Source organism: Hyperolius riggenbachi, chromosome 1, assembly GCF_040937935.1.
Source record: "Hyperolius riggenbachi isolate aHypRig1 chromosome 1, aHypRig1.pri, whole genome shotgun sequence".
NCBI lineage: Eukaryota > Metazoa > Chordata > Amphibia > Anura > Hyperoliidae > Hyperolius > Hyperolius riggenbachi.
Window position 1 is genome coordinate 432,807,142 of NC_090646.1, and position 9,932 is coordinate 432,817,073.

Sequence of the window (9,932 nt, forward strand, 5' to 3'; positions counted from 1 at the left end):
GCTCTCTCATGCGCAGGTACTCAGGACCGCCCGTTAGTGGGGAGATAAATGAATGAGAACGCAGTTCCCATTCATTTATCCAAGTCCCCGTATCAATGATCGCTGGCATCAATGGGATGCCTGCATCATTCTATTTTCCAGAGTAACACGTAAACACATTACTTCCTGTTTAGCGATAGCGTACATATAGTAGGCTAATAGGAAATAATGCACAAGGACATGTTGTGGTCAAATAGTAAAATTACACCTACATTCATTTTTTTAAATAAAAAGACTCACAATTACATTTAAGATGAACCCCTTACCTCCCACCCTCTCCCGTAGTTAACTAAATAACTAAAAAATAATTCATAAATTGTTACCTTAAGGGGCCGGACTTTTTTAATATGTATGCCAAAAGGGTATATTAATGTTATTTATGAAATTATGGGCTTTTCATTAGTGATTGATGCAAAATTGAAAAAATGCACCTTTATTTCCAAATAAAATATTGGCGCCATACATTGTACTAGGGAAATATTTTAAACGTTGCAATAACCGGGACAAATGGGCAAATAAAATGTGTGAGTTTTAATTACAGTAGCATTTATTATTTTAAAAATATAATGGCCAAAAACCGAGAAATAGTGAATTTTTTCATTTTTTTTTCTTATTTTTCCCAATTAAATGAATTTAGAATAAAATAATTCTTAGCAAAATGTACAACCCAAAGGTGGCAAAAAAGAAAAAGATATGGATTGTTTCACTGTGATAAGTAGTGCCCCCCCACACACTGCTTTTTCACAGATCATACGAGAATAGCTGAGGGATTTGTCGGATACAGAGAAGGGATCTGAAGAGAAGGACCTGTACTTTATTCCTTTCTTGCATGCTTCCTCCTCTCATTCAGAATGAGCTCTTCCTGTCTGTAAACTGTTCACTCTACACCGCAAGGCAGAAAGAGAGAGAGAGAGAGAGAAACAGGATCAGGCACACAGAGCTGCAGCTGATTATTTACACACCCAGTTGAAGCTATATTTCTGCTTTCTATCATTCTGAAAACATTTTACTCACAGGATTACAGCCAGCGAAGATTGTTTCTGTATGCTGGATGTGCTGGACACAGTCCTCCATAGTAATGCCCACAGTGAAAACTGTTCTCAGTAAATGTCATATTTTCTCTACATAAAACATGAAAAGATGAAAAAAAGCCTTTGTTAGCAATTACTGGAAATCTATGTGGCATTTAGAATTTTAGTTAACTTTGATAGTTGGCCTTTAAGCGACGTGACATGATGAGATAGACATTTGTATGTAAAGTGCTAAGCACACAAATAAAGATTCTGTGCTGCCTTTCTTCTTTCTCTTTATACTTGCAAAGGAAAGAGAGACCTGTCTTTCCTTTGCAAGTTTCTGATTTGCTCTGCTGCTGAGGAATTTGCATACATTGGTTATGCAAATCGCCCAGCTAATTCCTTTGTAGGCTGGCAGTATAAAGAGCTATGTTTCCCAGAATACTTTGCTGGTTATTTCCCCTTCATGGTTTGTTTGAAACACTCCTGGAGTGTCAGCCATTGTTGATCTGTTAAAGTTTACCTTAGGGTAATTCTTGGAACTGTACTAGGCAGTTTCCTAGTGCAGTTAGATTGCATATCTGTTTTGTCTGTCTGTTGCGATTGTCCTGTCCCAGCGGTGGTCGACAGGAAATCGTTCTGTTTGTCTGGGTGCTAACCGGAGCAGCGGTTGCAACTGGCTACCTCATCTGATCTGTCTTGTCTGGATCGCACTATCCTCTTGCGCTAGCGCTGTGGATCCTTCTCATCTGTCTTGTCTGGATCGCACTAGCCTCTTGCGCTAGCGCTGTGGATCCTTCTGATCTGTCTTGCTTGGATCGCACTAGCCTCTAGCGGTAGTGGCAGTGGATCCTTCTGATCTGTCTTGTCTGGATCGCACTAGCCTTGCGCTAGCGCTGTGGATCCTTCTGATCTGTCTTGTCTGGATCGCACTAGCCTTGCGCTAGCGCTGTGGATCCTTCTGATCTGTCTTGTCTGGATCGCACTAGCCTCTGGTACTAGCGCTGTGGATCCTTCTGTTCTGTCCTGCCTGGATCGCACTAGCTTCTAGCACTAGCGCTGTGGATCCTTATGATCTGTCTTGCCAGGATCGCACTAGCCTCTAGCGGTAGTAGCTGTGGATCCCTCTACCTTATTCCTGTTTCTCGTTTGTCTGTCTTGTCTGTTATGAACGCTTGCTGTAGGCTTGGTTAGGTAACCGTTAAGCAAGTGTTCACGTTCTGTTTTGTGTTTATGTGTCGTTGGTTAGTCAGGGTGGCGTGCTTGTCTCTGTTGCGCTTAACGTGTGGAGATCGCGCCATAAACGCGTTCGCTGTTGCGATTGAGTGCGGTGTTCGCGTTTAGTTAGCGTTTGTTGTTTTCTGTATCTTCTTTGTTCTTTTCTGTGCCTTTGTTATTCTCGTGTCCTGTCTAGCTCTGTCTGGTGTCTCTTGGCAATCACCATTCTCAGCGATTGCGTTCTTGCTTTTTGATCTGCTGATGTGTGTTCTCTGTCGCTGGGTGGCGACTAGATTGGAGAACACACATTCATCTCTGTCTCTGTGCTCTGCCTCTTAGAGGGCTGTTTAGCCCTGCCTTGTCTTGGGTCTGTGTAATTCCCATCTGGCATCTGTGGCTGTGCTCGCCTGCACTCCACAGCGCCACCTGCCGGTGGGAATTTCCCTCTGCTGGGGCTGTGCACCTAGCCAGGGTCTTCCCTAAATTATACGCTGGTGGAGGGTTTTCGTTGTGTCGGCGCGCGTCTTGTGCGCCGACCACGAAAACGACTCCGCCAACGTTACAGAATGACCAGCCATACCGTAATTCCCAGGGCAGAGGGAATGCTTGATTTGTTTTCGAGTTCGGCTCCTGAGGCAATGGCATATGTGGATCCTATCATAGGTAGGATCGCACACTATATAAAAGCGGTAAAAAAAAAATCGATGCTCGTTCCAGATCTCCATCCATATGGAGATTACATGGATACTGGCCTGTTTGAACCTCCATTTGCCTCATGGGAGATTGGGGCCTTGATGGAGGAATTTGACTTCAATTGGAAAGCCTTTTGCGATTTTTATATAGCAAAAAGCGTGGATGTCTTGATTGATTGTCTCGACTCTATAGACCTCTTGATTGATTCTGATGAATGTGACGAGTGTGTGGTGGATCCGGTGATGTATGTTTGGCAGACGATCTTGGATGAGTTGCTCACACACCAACCCATTGATCCTAATAAAGAGACACTGTGGTCACATGCTTATTCCAGTATGAATCTTGAGAAATTCTCTTCTGATCGTGTGGAGTCTGAATCTGTTTGCGAGTCTGATCCTGAAGAAAGTATTGACTCTCCACCCTGTACACTGAGGTCTCACTTCACAGGACAATGTTATTCATGTTCTGAGTGTGGGGACTCTTTTGTACCTGAACTACCGCCTGTAGCTCATGGGAGATCTCGCACCGGTGAGAAGTTGTACTTGTGTGATATATGTGAGGAAGAACTTCTCAGTCATGGGAAGTCTCACACTGATGAGACAATACTACCCTGTTTTAAATCTGCCTGCAGTGAAACGGAGCTTAAAAAGTCGGGGGTTGGTTTCACTAGATATTCCTAGATATCTTTGTCTTGCCGATGAAATTCAGTCTCAGTTTATGGTGGAACCATTCCTGGGACATCTGCCTTGCCTGCAGGAGGTATTTAATGTTCAGCCCTGTAATAAGGATAGTTCAGAATCCTTCATAGAAAACTTGGGAAATGTCACTTCAGAGTTCTTGTTGGATGTTGGGGAGGTTTCCAAGTCCCTCCCAAAGGGTGCAGAACTTCTTGGAGATGCCTCCTGCCCCCCAGATCTGTCTGAGGTTATGCCCACTTCAGTAGGCATTGCTGCTTTGCTGACTACCTTTGCAGCTCTTGTGGAGCTTCACTCATATGTAGTCAATGATGAATTTTTGTTAGATGATATCACAGTTACTGAAATTTCTGAGTTTAATTTTGAGTCTTCTGTTGAAAGACCAGTACCGGTGACCTCTGCTCATGATGATTTTCTGCCTGGTCCTGGTTTTGGTCTTGTCGTGTCGGACTCTGAGGGTGGCAGTTCCCCGATATGTCCTGAGGTTTCTCCTGTGCTGGAGTACCCCGATGTGCTCTGTGACCCAGAAAGCCCAAGTGTGCCTCGGTTACCAGCATGCTCAGATGCGTCCTTGGTGGAGACATGTTCTGATATTGCCTGCCTGCTTGAATGCCCAGAAGTGGTCCCTGAAAGTCCTGATCTTGATGGGTGTCCTGGTAATTCTGAATCCAGAAAAATCATAGGCTCCATAGGGGTTCTTGGTAGTTCTCCATGTGGGCCTGGTGAGCGTTCTGGTCTCTTGGGATCTCTGTGGAGCTTCAAAGGGTTCTGGGAGATTCCGGGGGAAATTTTGCTTGGTACCCTGGATAGGATCAACAGTGGCTTTTGTGTTGAAAGGGACACTTCGAACAGGTATTGTGGCAGATTTGGTATTTTCGGACGCTCCCTGGAAGGTGGTGGGTATTGTCTGGAGGGTGTCGATGACTACTTCTCTGGCATTCACAGTCCTGATGGGTGTTACACTAGGACTTGTAGTACTGATGGGCATGTTTGGCTTCTGCTTCCGATGAGGTCGGTTTCGAGTGGACTGACTCTGGAATTGGGCCTTGTCGGGCTGTCCCGACCTTCATGAGTCTAGGATCGCACTAGCCTCTAGCGGTAGTGGCTGTGGATCCCTCTACCTTATTCCTGTTTCTCGTTTGTCTGTCTTGTCTGTTACGAACGCTTGCTGTAGGCTCGGTGAGGTAACCGTTAAGCAAGCGTTCACGTTCTGTTTCGGGTTTATGGGTCGTTGGTTAGTCAGGGTAGCGTGCTTGTCTCTGTTGCACTTAACGTCTGGAGATCGCGCCATAAACGCGTTCGCTGTTGCGATTGAGTGCGGTATTCGCGTTTAGTTAGCGTTTGTTGTTTTCCGTATCTTCTTTGTTATTTTCTGTGCCTTTGTTATTCTCGTGTCCTGTCTAGCTCTGTCTGGTGTCTCTTGGCAATTGTCATTCTCGGCGATTGCGTTCTTGCTTTTTGTTCTGCTGATGTGTGTTCTCCGTCGCTGGGTGGCGACTAGCTTGGAGAACACACATTCATCTCTGTCTCTGTGCTGTGCCTCTTAGAGGGCTGTTTAGCCCTGCCATGTCTTGGGTCTGTGCGATTCCCAGCTGGCATCTGTGGCTGTGCTCGCCTGCACTCCACAGCGCCACCTGCCAGTGGGAATTTCCCTCTGCTGGGGCTGTGCACCTAGCCTGGATCTTCCCTAAATTATACGCTGGTGGAGGGTTTTCGTTGTGTCGGTGTGCGTCTTGTGCGCCGACCACGAAAACAACTCCGCCAATGTTACAATATTGTTCACAGGGTTGTAACTACAAATCATGGCCCCTTCCCCCACAAAACTTTGATGAGGCCCCTTAATGCTCATTACCCTTCCTTTGCCTCTACTTGGTGACCCTCACAGCCTGGGGGTACATCTTACAAGGGCCATAAAAAAAGTGTGGCCATCAGGATCTTCACACCCATAACAAGTGTAGCCACAAAAACAGATGATCTGGAGTATCGGAGGGAGGAAAGGTTAGTAGTTGGGCACTCCCACTCCTCTCGGCTTCCCTGCAGTCGCAGTGGCTGCTCCCCCCCTAGTTATGCCCCTGATTATTCAGTGGGAAATCCAATGATCCTCCATCATCTATGCATAAATAAGTTCTAGCAGTTATGCCTATGTATAAAGTCATACTTACTAATAGAGAATATCAGATAGAATATATATATATATATATGAAGATGTTGTGTAGATGGGAAGAGTCAGAAGCAGTTTAGTCTCTTCTTAGACCTAATGATGTAGAGGGAGGAAGTGGTTGATCTGTGCAGGCACAGGCTTGTAGGTTTATTGTATGTGTTTTCCTCCCTCATGGAAAACCACAAATGTATGTTATTTAAAGAACACCTTAAGTGACAGGGATATGAAGGCTGCCATATTTCGTTATTTTTAGGCGATACCAGTTGCCTGGTGTCCTGCTAATCTCTGAACTGCAGTAGTGTTTAACCACTTCACCACTGAGGGGTTTTACCCCCTGACCACCAGAGCAATTTTCACCTTTCAGCGCTCCTTCCATTCATTCGTCTATAACTTTATCATTACTTATCGCAATGAAATGAACTATATCTTGTTTTTTCCGCCACCAATTAGGCTTTCTTTAGATGGGACATTATGCCAAGAATTATTTTTTTCTAAATGTGTTTTAATGGGAAAATAGGAAAAATGTGGGGAAAAAAAAATTATTTTTCAGTTTTCGGCCATTATAGTTTTTAAATAATGCATGCTACTGTAATTAAAACCCATGAAATTTATGTGCCCTTTTGTCCCGGTTATAAAACCGTTTAAATTATGTCCCTATCACAATGTTTGGCGCCAATATTTCATTTGGAAATAAAGGTGCATTTTTTTCAGTTTTGCGTCCATCCCTAATTACAAGCCCATAGTTTATAAAGTAACAGTGTTATACCCTCTTGACTTAAATATTTAAAAAGTTCAGTCCCTAAGGTAACTAATTATGTATTTTTTTTAATTGTAAATTTTTGAATTTTTTTTTAATTACAAAAAAAAAAAAAAATGGGGAGTGTGGGAGGTAATGAGTTAATTTTTTGTGTAAAAGTCATTTATTTGTATGTGAAAAATGTGTAGGGTGTAGTTTACTATTTGGCCACAAGATGGCCACAATAACTTTTTGCTTTATTGCGACCTCCAAGCCTCCTTCCGGAAGCTTGGAGGAAGAATAAGGAGGCTGGACACGTGAGTTTCTTCTCACAATGATCGCGCTGCCCATAGGAGAGCAGCGGGTCATTGTGGGGCTTAGATCAACGAACGGGAATGGATTTTCCCGTTCATTGATCTCCGGGCGAGCGGGCGGCGGCGTGTTTACTAGCGGCGGGCGGCGTGTTTACGAGCGGGAGCGCGGGCAGCGTCGGGAACGCGGAAAGTACGTGTTTCTCCGTCCCTGGTTGTCAAAGGATGGAAAAAGGGGCGGAGAAATACGTACGCGCGGGGGTAAAGTGGTTAAATCACCCACCTGAAACAAGCATGCAGCAAATCCAGTCACACTTCAGTCAGGAATCTGATCAGGGTCTATGTCTAAATGTATTTGAGGCAGCGCATCAGCAGGACAGCCAGGCAATGTGCATTGTTTAAAGAGGAGCTGTCAGCCATACTATCTTTATCAGTAGATAAATACTTGCTCTACTTACATCACATATGTATTGCACTGTCCACGTTTTGATTTTCCTATAGTAAAAAAAGAGAAAATCCTTCTTAGGATTCTCCACTTTAACTGTGTCTATGTTGAAGCCAAGTAATTTTCTCCCTTACTCTCCTCTGCCTGATTGTGTATGCATTGCCCGCCCTCCTTCCTGTCTTCAGGCACTCCCACCCAGCTCTGCAATAGAAAGTGCATTGTCTCAGCATGAGAAATATTGACCAATCAGAGAGGAACAGAGGTGTGGCAGGGGAAAACGGGGGAAAGAGGCTTCAGACAAGGAGGCTGCATTAGTTAAGTCTAAGAGGAAAGTAAAGAAGCAAAAAAGACAACCCAGCATGCCCTGCAACTTCCAATGTACAAATGAGAGTCAGGTAAACTGGGGATTGATCATTTATCAACAAGAAAAGTAATAGTGATATTTAACTTTTGGATTGCCTGGTTAGCAACCTTATTACTTGTTTACCAGATAAAAATAAATAATTAATTTTATGCCCGACAGTTACACTTTAAGAGGAAATAAATATGTCAGCCTCCATATCCCTCTAACTTTAGCTGTTCTTTAAAACTTTTTCAATAAAATTTACCTTTGGAAAAAAAATCAGCGATAATCCAGCAAAGCTTGTGATAACTTTGTCAGTCGGACGCAATTCAGCTCTTCTTCCATGTAAACTGCTGTGATGTGCTTCATTCTTGAGACTGATTTTGAAAAATGTTTTGCAGAGGTCTTGTAATACTTATTGTCATGTAACACAGCTAATGCCTTTAATCTTTTCTCTGCTGTGGATACCACTAATCCATTTACCTTGTCACAGTTTAATCTTTTCAGCAAAAATTCTTTCACTCAGCATAACAACATCTGAAACACTGAGGTCTGTGGTATATGACCTTATTCATATGAATTACTATAGTCAGTCTTGTTCACAAAAGCATTACAGAAAGAACATTATCTATGACAATAACCTTCATGTAAAAGGGGTTTAAAAGGCAATTTTCCATGGCAACAGGATTCCAGCTGTCATGTATTTTGTTCCCTGTGAATATTTAAGCTCTACTTCAGCCTCTCATATTTTAAGGGTTGTAATAGTGAATTTGCATTAATTAAAAATGCACAAAGTTTTGTGCATTGCATGTCTGTACATTTGGCAAAAAAATATTGAATGTACCTTGCTGGCTCCTGCAGCTTCTCTTCCTTTGGAGATGACAGAGTACTTTTATTGGGCAGGAATGTGTCCAGTCTCCACCTCTGTCAAATACCTGTGTGATACTTGCCTTTTGCATGATTACAAACTCAGTAAAAGATCAGCCTTTAAAGGGTTGCCGTCATGTATGGTATACTGGAGTTCTATAACAGTAAATTATAGATAATGGCTTTACCTTGAAATAATTCAGAACACTCAGTATTTGTGTAGTGCACCCGTAGGCGTACCTGTGTTAGATGGGTTCTGCTCTTGTCAAACTCTAGAGACACCCACAACCATCAGTGATACACATGATCCAGCAGTATAAGCAATTTTATTGGATCCGGAGACCCAGTAATAAAGATAAAATTAACAATTTACTCTTTAGTAATATGTTTTAACTGATAGATCATCTGAAAGAGAATCTGTACTGTGAAAATCTTACATAAATAAACGTACCAGCCTGTTTGTTGTCTTCCCCCTCTGTGACATTTTCACCGCTCCCCGCTGCTTTCTTGGTGATACAATCACTGTTTTATTCATTGTTTTTGTACACAATGAAGATGGCCGCCAATCAGTAAATACATCATCAGAGCAGGTGCCTGTTTGCAGTGACTCCTCTCAAGCCTGAATTGACTGCTGGAATGTTACTCCCAGTGTTGCCTTAGCTGCTTGTCTGGGCTTTAAACTGATCTTTCTGCACTCACAGCTGTTTACAAGGTCACAGCTCTGTGAGCCTCAGACAAGCTGGCTGTGAGCAGAGACCTTGCCTGTGACTCATACATACAGCACACAGGAGAGCAGAGGGGGGCGTGGAGCATGCGTGCGTAACTTCTCCCTATCACAGCAGAGGCAGCACATTCCTCTCTGGGTCGACAAAGCTTGACAAAGAAAACAAGATTAGATATATTACAGAGACAGTGCAACTAGAAAAGGCTGCAGTAATCCAGACCATATTAGAACAGGTATAGGAACTTATAGGATAGAAGAAATAAGGCTGAAAATTTTGTTACAGAGTATCTTGAACTCACAGTTATGGCAATAATGGAATACCAACAGTTGCTAGCAAAGAAATGCAATAGAAAATGACACCTTCAAAGTCTCTGGAAAGGGGTTTGACCCAAAGAAGCAACAGAAAACGCAGAGATGTCAAATCCCCAAAAATCACAGTAAATCATTAAGTGCACTTTAAATGACAAATGTATAAACAGTCTGCTATAATCAAACTCAGATAAACATTTAAGCTAATTTCCCTAAACATTGGCCAATGTCAGTCTAATCAGCTGGCTGGCAGTTGGAGCTCATATATAAAACAGTATTTGTAATCCACAAAGGTGTAGGTGAAAGCTTCACTCAGGAGAGCAGCAGCTGGAAGATGACACAAGCTGGACTACTAGATATATATCAATGATCCTCTTC

The 9,932-nt window shown here is 43.1% G+C and overlaps 1 long non-coding RNA gene across 1 annotated transcript; it reads right to left on the minus strand.

The window, feature by feature from the left end:
- Positions 1–664: 664 nt before the first annotated feature.
- On the minus strand, positions 665–7,993 carry LOC137552987 (uncharacterized). The gene is made up of 3 exons (XR_011027199.1): positions 7,920–7,993; positions 1,054–1,160; positions 665–921 (listed from the first exon to the last, which is right to left on the minus strand). It is a non-coding gene; the product is annotated as an uncharacterized lncRNA (long non-coding RNA).
- Between the last annotated feature and the right edge of the window lie 1,939 nt (positions 7,994–9,932).